Source organism: Oryctolagus cuniculus, chromosome 6 (genome assembly GCF_964237555.1).
Source record: "Oryctolagus cuniculus chromosome 6, mOryCun1.1, whole genome shotgun sequence".
Taxonomy (NCBI): Eukaryota; Metazoa; Chordata; class Mammalia; order Lagomorpha; family Leporidae; genus Oryctolagus; species Oryctolagus cuniculus.
This window is the reverse complement of record NC_091437.1, coordinates 106652804-106661486: the sequence shown is the minus strand read 5'-3', so window position 1 is coordinate 106661486 and position 8683 is coordinate 106652804. Positions and strand designations below refer to the sequence as shown.

General features: G+C 42.4%; 1 pseudogene; it reads left to right on the top strand.

The window, feature by feature from the left end:
* The first annotated feature begins 1125 nt into the window (after positions 1-1125).
* LOC100345487 (platelet-activating factor acetylhydrolase IB subunit alpha2 pseudogene) lies at positions 1126-1808 on the top strand (annotated as a pseudogene).
* The last annotated feature ends 6875 nt before the right edge of the window (positions 1809-8683 follow it).

Genomic DNA, 8683 nt, shown 5'->3' with positions numbered 1-8683 from the left:
AGCAACTTTCATGGATATCAGCAATGATCCAAATCTTATGAGGGAAGTGTCATTGAGTCCATTTTGCAAATGAGAAAATTTAAGGCTCAGATACTTTGTTCAGGTGATACTCATTTAAGAAACAAAAAATTGTGTTAGAACACAAGTTGACCCAATTCATCCATGCTGTCCATCATGGTTACTTATACAGTTATTTGTCACCGTAGATCAAAATTTCTTTATGTTTGAGATCAGGGCTTTTATTTATTCCTTTTTTTTTCCCTACAAAGCAGAGAACACAAAACTCTGTACTCAGCAAGTATTCAGTAAATGTTTGTGAAGTTTAAGTAAATTACTCTTTTTTGTGAAATTCTAGATTTGAGAGATGCATCTAAATATTCCAAGTTGAATCTGCCGTTCTATAATACTGTGAATTAAGGCCCAAAGAGCTTCACATTCAGATGACCGGGTAGAGGCAGAATCCAAACATAACACAGCTCCTCATACACAGAAGTTGACCCCTGCTGATCCCTTTCCTTTTCTGTCGTGGGACTGATGTACACGGTGAGGAACTGGGCCTTGGTTTCTGTGGCTCAGCCACAGGAGGAATCAGTTCTGGAACCTAAGACCTCAGGGACAGAGGCATGGCTGCGTCACACAGTGGGAAAGTGTCCTTATGAGTAGGAAAACAACAGTGATGAAATACGGGACAAACAGAGAAGAGTGGCTCAGTGCAGGGACTCCAGGGCCACGGGGCCTGGGCTGCAATGCATGGTGGTAACTGTTATGTATTCACTGTGTGACCTCAGACAAGTCACTTAGCCTGCGTCTCAGATTCTTCATCTGCAGAAAGGGAGTGTGACATCGCTTACTGTCTCTGTGAACATTAAATGAGTTACATACATAAAACACTCAGACAGAGCCTGGCACAGAGGAGAGCATTGTGTGATGGTGGTGATTTGGTTTCAGGGACTGTGCCAAATGTTTAGGCTTATCACCAGCATATTTATTTAGTATGATATTAAACTCAGGAAGCCAGGAGTGACACTCCAGAGCCTGCTAATGGGGACCTGGTGAGTGACAGACGCACCCCCCCCACCGCCAGTGTCGCTGGGGGCCCACATAGAGCCTTTACCTGAATGTGGAATGAGCCAAGGAGACTCAAACCCAGCAGCTATCCCACATGCAGCAGAAGATACTCCAGGAGATGGCAGATGGATGGCTCAGCAGAGCAGATTAGTCCAGGGATTGTAAAGACAAACCAACGGATGTCCTGTTGGTGGGAGACGCCATGGTGCATCCGATGCAGCAGTGTGAGATATGGCAAGGAGTCTTTCCCCACTTCATGCACTCAATTTTGGAATTGGAGGAGATGCAACGAGATGTGTTTTGTGGAGACTAGAGAATTGAGAACTGGAGAATACTCAACCTAGGGTCACTGTTGTCTGGATAGGAAGAAACAACCATGAAAATGCAGCACAAGAAGTAGCAGATGGGATTGAGGCCATGGTTCACCCTATCAATACCGTGCAACCACAGATCAAAATTATTCTATTGGGTTTGTTACCTCGAAGTGAGAAGCCCAACCCCTTCAGGCAAAAGACTGCCAAGGTGAACCCACCTCTCAAGGTTTCTCTGCTTGCCAGTGTGCAACTACTGAACACGGGTCGGAGCTGCATACTCTCAGACATTTCCATCTCCTGCCACGACGTGTTTGATTTTCTGCACCTCACAGCAAGAGGCTATGCAAAATCTACAAATCCCTCCCTCAACTGATCATGCAGTTGTTGGAAGAAACACCTGAGTAGAAACAAACCACCGTTGCCTGACTGGCTCCCATCATTGTTAATAGATCCCCAACTTCCTGAGCTTGGTGATGTCGCTGGCGCTATAAAATCCTTCTCTTCCTTAAGGCACTTTGCATTGCAGAATGTTCCTGAGTGTCTATACCTAGTGTTTGAAAGGGAGAGGGATTTGAACTGGTCCTGTACATAGAAGGTTTGTTTGACACAGGAGAAAAATTGGCCAAAATTGTTGTTGAAGTTCATTTGAAACAAGATGGGGATTTTTAGCTGTGTGTGTGTGACTCATTTATTGAATTATCACTGTTTTTCCTAGGACGATATCAGTCCTAAGTAGTGAACAATATGGTGATTCTTTTCTATGCCTTTTTTTCCCTATGGATTATGTCATATATAATAATTATCAGAGTCATACCTACTTGGCTTTCAAATGTGGTGCCTTTTGCTGGTTTTCAAGGTTCATAATTTTTAACCTGTTATTTTACTTTACTCCTAGGTATCCTCAGCAGTTTCCTAACTTATAACATCAGATTAAACATGCTTGTCATTCAAATCTGGGAGATTCTTCAGTGACAAGTGAAGGTGTTACACTCTTAATCTTTCCCATGTTTAGCAGTGAAAAATAGGCTTTTGCCCCAGGTGGAGCACTCTGGATCAGCAATATCGTGAGAGTAACTGGATCAGGACTTATACTTTCAGCATCAGAGCTCCAGGTCCGAAGATTAGGTTAGAAACTTGTGATGTCGGCCGGCGCCGCAGCTCACTAGGCTAATCCTCCGCCTTGCGGCGCTGGCACACCAGGTTCTAGTCCCAGTTGGGGCACCGGATTCTGTCCCGGTTGCCCCTCTTCCAGGCCAGCTCTCTGCTGTGGCCCGGGAGTGCAGTGGAGGATGGCTCAAGTGCTTGGGCCCTGCACCCCATGGGAGACCAGGAGAAGTACCTGGCTCCTGCCATCGGATCAGCGCAGTGCGCCGGCTGCAGCGCTCCGGCCGCGGCGGCCATTGGAAGGTGAACCAACAGCAAAAAGGAAGACCTTTCTCTCTGTCTCTCTCTCTCACTGTCCACTCTGCCTTTCAAAAAAAGAAAAAGAAAAGAAGCTTGTGATGTCAACAAGCACCAAAAAAAGAGATGGGAAAAGGAGGAGAGACAGCATGCAGGGGTCTATTATAGACATGATAATTCAATGGCATAAAAATCACAGCCTTCAGAGAGTGATCAGAGTCTGGTTTTTCCCCCTTAAAACTTTTACCATTTCCTTTTTTGGGAAAAGAAATCAGAATTCTGTTTCCCATTCTGTAATGTCTGGCATTATTTCAAGTTTTATAGAATCGTAAGGTATACATTTTTATTATTTTTAAAATTGGCTTAGTTTTAAAATCACATCAGCCCAAAAAACTTTGGCTTTTTCCATGCGGAAACAGTGAAACTGCTCTTCAGAATAAACATTCTACCTTTATCCAACCTTCTAGCATGAAAGAACAAGGTTCATTTAACTTTTAAGGTTTCTCACCAACATATCTTCATTGGGGGATTTCTTTCAATAGTGCTCTTACAGTCTTTAATGATTTGCTTGACCTTCAAGAATTGCCATTTTAAAAGCAGTGAGAGAGTAGATGATCATTGTCTAATATACCCATGGGATATGTACAAACTGGGCCTACAAACTGGACCAAGTGGATTTTGAAGTAACCCATCAAACTGCTCTGCAGTGTTCAAATTCAGTAACTGAATTATATGTTGCATGTTCTACTTGCAAGGCAAATGACGTGTGTTGTATGTTGGAGGAGGATTACCAATTTAGGTTAAAACTTATTTCTAGTAAGGGATAGAACTTGAGCTGACTTTTTTTCTTGTTGAGTCTATAATTTTTTGTCTTTAAAAAGTTTAAACTTGTCTGAATGTATCATATCTTCATTAAAGGCAGAAAATACACCTGGTGTTTAGTAAAATAAATAAACAAACAAGGTAAGCTTCTGGTACATTTTACAGACATAAAATTTTGACACAAAGGGACTAATTTGACTAAGATGGTGGCAACTGTCTGAAGAGGCAGAATGTCATAATGCAAGTTACCTTCTCTCAGAATCCAGTGGCTTTTTGTTTGTTTGTTTGGTTGGTTGGTTGGTTTTTTTTGAGAGGCTGAGTTAGAGAGTGAGAGAGAGAGACAGAGATTGAGAGAAAGGTCTTCCTTTACATTGGTTCACCCCCCAAATGGCTGCCATGGCCGGTGTGCTTTGCCAATCCAAAGCCAGGAGCCAGGTGCTTCTTCCAGGTCTCCCACTCGGGTGCAGGGCCCAAGCACCTGGACCATCCTCTACTGCCTTCCCGGGCCACAGCAGAGAGCTATACTGGAAGAGGAGCAACCGGGACAGAATCCGGAGTACCAACCAGGATCAGAACCCGGGGTGCCGGCACGCAGGTAGAGGATCAGCCTAGTGAGCCGTGGTGCTGGCCAGAATCCAGTGTTAATCACTGAGTGTCAGGCTTGACCCACTCTCTTAACAAGAACAGAAAAGCTGCTTGGGGTCCCAATGACAGCAGTTTGAGAACTTTGGACCCAACCCTCCTTCACCTCTCCTGTGGCCCCAGGAGAACCATAGTCTACCTCATGCAGGACAGTCCAGATTAGCTAGCAAACTGCTCTGGAATTTGGAATTACTGTGGGTAGATCTCAAAAGAGAACTAATCTGGGCTCCCCTGAATTAAATGCACTAGAAAAAAATCAAAGTCAATCTCTGAGGTCTTCTCTTGAAAAGTCAGGTCACCCAGATGTCACTTAATCAATAAGAGATGTAAATAAGAGCTTGCAGGGCACAGACACACATCAGCATCTTGCCAGGTGTGTTCTGGCAAGACAGTATCAGCCAGAGGGAGACCAGGGTCGTGAACCTGTCCCTTACCTGCAAAATCATCTGATTTGCCTCAGACAGCATGCCACAAGTCTGTCTACACTCACGACTCTAAGAAACAATCATTTCTTTCAGTGTTTGCCATTTAGATAAAGCTTCTAGGGAAATGTGTCAAGAACCCATCTATCAACACGTATTTATTACTAGACCTGTTATGTATTCAGCACTGGGTTAAACAAACTTTGAAGTTTCCTATCACATGTTTGAGGGGAATTCGAATGTCTTAATGGGTGTGATTGCGTCAAATAGATTGTTACAGTAATCCCTGTTCCCTAACTCCAGTTGCTGTCATTTTCAGAGATTTTGTTGGTGATAAAGCAAAAGTGTAGTGTGTTAGGAAAGCAAGTAATTGATTCTGAAGAGTAACATTAAACAGATAAAATGAAATGAGATTTCACTCTCTTGTTTTCCCATCTGACATGAACTGTTGGCTGATATCCCTCACAATCTTTAAAAAATTTCTCTAGCTCCAAAGTTACTATTTCAATTCTGATTTGTAACATGCAGAAGACTCAAAGAGTAAATCCAGCTACAACTCAATAAAGCTAATTAAATTTTTTAACCTCCTCCATGAACAAGAGTTATTTTTATAATTGAGATTCCTTTTTGAAGCAATGTTTCTTGTTTCTGTTTTTGTCAATGCTTGAAGTCTGTTTCTTTTCCTTTTCCATATCTTAAATTAAGCTAGATTCTTAATCTTTCTTATCAGTATAAATGATTCACTGACTGAATTTGGCAAGAAGATACTGGGTTTTGCTACTGGCATAAACATAAGGCTAAATGAGCAATTCTACAGTGAATGACAAAGGACTTCCATGTGCACTGTGCATAATAGGATCTGATTCTGACATTAATGGCCTCTTTGCTGTCTGTCATCTTCCACTTAATGGTTGGAATAGACAAGACCTGCAGTTCTTACTACTTAAGAATGATGTGATAAGCTAAGTAACAGGCTTGGAAATTTAGGGCAACTGGACTTTTAATTTCAGATTTATCCTGACTTGAGTTCAGATTCTAAGCAAGACACTTGCTGATGGCTTAGTTTGTCCTATTTGTGAAATAAAGAGAGAGAAAAGATTACTAATGTAACATCCAGAGAGACACGACTATTAAATAGGCATGGAAGATATTATACTTAACAAGCACTAATTTGTGCATAATTGTATAAACAATATTAAGATTTTTAAGATAATTCACTTGACATGGTTTGAAATACAAAGATGTATATTATGCAGGCTTGGTTGCCAGAGGGTCAAAGTTCAGCTGGAGAAATGAGATGTTAAGTGTTAAAATGTGTTGATTATACCACTGATCATCAATCAATAAATAGAGATTGACTGATAATCCCCTGATATAATCGCTTCTTCCTTGATCTTGAGGTGTTTTTGTCAGTTCTGCTTTGAATTAATCAGCACCGTAAATAAGTGTCTCAGAAACGTGGTGTGTTTTTCAATGTACAAAGAATGCACTGGGTGTTCTGTGCCAGTTCTGTCACACCAACTGTCACATAGTACACTTCCATTCTGTCAGATGAGCATCAGATCCCAGCAGTTCAAGGGCAAGGGTCTCAACAAGACTACTTCCAATACTGGCTACAAGCAGGGTCCCCAGGCTACCTGCTCTTCTGCCAGACTTCACTACAAATCTGGGGGTCCCCATGACCCTTCCTCTGGTTCATTAATTCACTAGGGAACACAGCATTCAGGAAAGCACTACATTTATGATCACCATTTTATTTATTATAAAGGACACAGATGAACAGCCAGATGATCTTCTGGATTTTGCTCATCATCTAGACCTCACTCCCCTGATAGAAGCTTCCATCCCTACAGGATCAGGGTGCATCACCATGCCAGTACATCAGTATATTCCACAAACAGGAAGATCCTGAGTCTCATCACACCTGCATATCTGGATAAATCATTGACTGTGTGACTGAACTTGATCTTCAACCCTGTTCCCTTCCCCAAAGACTGTGGATGGGACTGGGAGTGCCAGCCTTCTAATCACATGGTTGATTCTCCCTCATAGCTCATTAGCATAAACTCAAGTACCCAAAGGGTCAGTTATGAGTAATAAACACTGCTATTACTCAGGACATGCTATTACTCAGCTCTGTGCTAGGAACTTACTACACCCCAAATGTGTGTACATACTGTTTTATGAGCACTTGATAGTACTTACAACTTATTTCTCATCATTTGTTTTATAAACCTTTACTGAGCAGTATGTTAGATTTATTTTTGCCTTACAAAGTCCAGGCAATGAAAATGGAATTTTCTTGAAGGATATGGAGGGTCTGGAAAAACACAGCGTTGGCTGAGACATTCTGCCTTCCTTTGGATCTCTGCCTCTGCTTGTCTGTTCCGTTTCTCCCTAAGACTAGCCAACCCAGTCACCACTCCTGCGGCCATTATCTCGGAGGAACTGGTCCTAACTGTTCAGCTGGTTACTCCTGCCCCTTGAGTCCTTTGCTTCGGCCCCTCCTGAGCTCAGGTGACAGCCCTGCTCCAATCAGAAAGTACGTCCAGGCTCAGTGAAGGCTCAGGCCACTTCCTGAACAGGAAACTATAACAGGCATAGAGGAAAGGTAACATCAGGATGGGCAGACTCAGTGGATGCCCTTCTCATGCCAGGCAGGCTGTTGTGCAGCCAATAAGATGCACTGCTCGGTTTTCTGCTCATCTGTCCCTTCTAGTCCCGTAGGTGCTCATATTTTCCCCAGTTTGCAGATTCAATCCTTCTCCAGGTACTGGGTTCAATCACAGCCATGGTCAACGAGAGGTAAATACCAAAGGACCCTTAACCTAGGATTCAGTATCAAGTAAACGTTGGTGTTAATATGGTTTACACCACCTAATCCAGTTCTAGTAGAGTTCATTTGTTACTTTCAGACTAACCAGCATTCTATTGTTTAGATACAGTGAGTGTATGACTGATTAAACCTTGATAAGCTTTACAGTTCCACAATTAAAATGGGCTTATGTGCAGAATTGCTCTTGGCTTTCTTCCTCTGTCTTCCCCCACAAGCCTTCACTTTCTCTTCCATCAGACATGCTCACAATCAACAGCATGAGCCTAGACATATAAAGAAGTCTTGCGCCTTTCCATAAAATAATTAGATAATTAATGAAGGGAAAAGAAGATACAAATAAGTATGAAATATAGTGCCTGCTTCCAGATCTTTCTGTTGTGTTGAGCAGGTGAGATACATACACCGATTTCTACACAACAAGGTTGTTTAGGAGAAGTATGAGGTGAAAACAAAGGTACTAGGTGCTACATTCACTGGAGAAGAGATTCCTCCAGCTAGGATGATCAAGGCCAAGTTCATGGACATAATACGTGGTTTGGGCATTAGAGTATGACTAGTAAAGGAGAGGAGAGCTTGAATACAGAACAATAGCAGAGCACAAAGGCAAAAAACAATGAAGGCTAATGAAGAAAGGAAAGGAAACAGATTTAGCCAAAGAGTCAGGGTTGGGTTGAAAGAAAGAAAAAAAGAAAAATAGACTGAAATCACCTTCTGTACCATAGATTGCTTTAAAAAAAAAAAAAAGATTTATTCATTCATTTATGTGAAAGGCAGAGTTACAGAGAGAGGGAGAGAGATCTATCTGCTGGTTCACTCCCCAAACAGCTGCAACAGCAGGGTTGGGCCAGGCCAAAGCCAGGTGTCTAGAACTCCATCCAGGTCTCCCACATGGGTGGCAGGAACCCAAGCACTTGGGCCGTCTTCCACTGCTTTTCCAGGAACATTAGCAGGAAGCTGAATCAGAAGTGGAGCAGCTGGGAATAGGATCAGCTCTCATTTAGAATGCTAGCATCAGCTTAATCCACTGTGCCACAACATAGCCTCTCTCCATAGCTTTTTTTTTTTAAGATTTTATTTATTTATTTGAGAGGTAGAGTTACAGACAGTGAGAGGGAGAGACAGAGAGAAAGGTCTCCCTTCCATTGGTTCACTCCCCAAATGGCCACAACAGCTGGAGC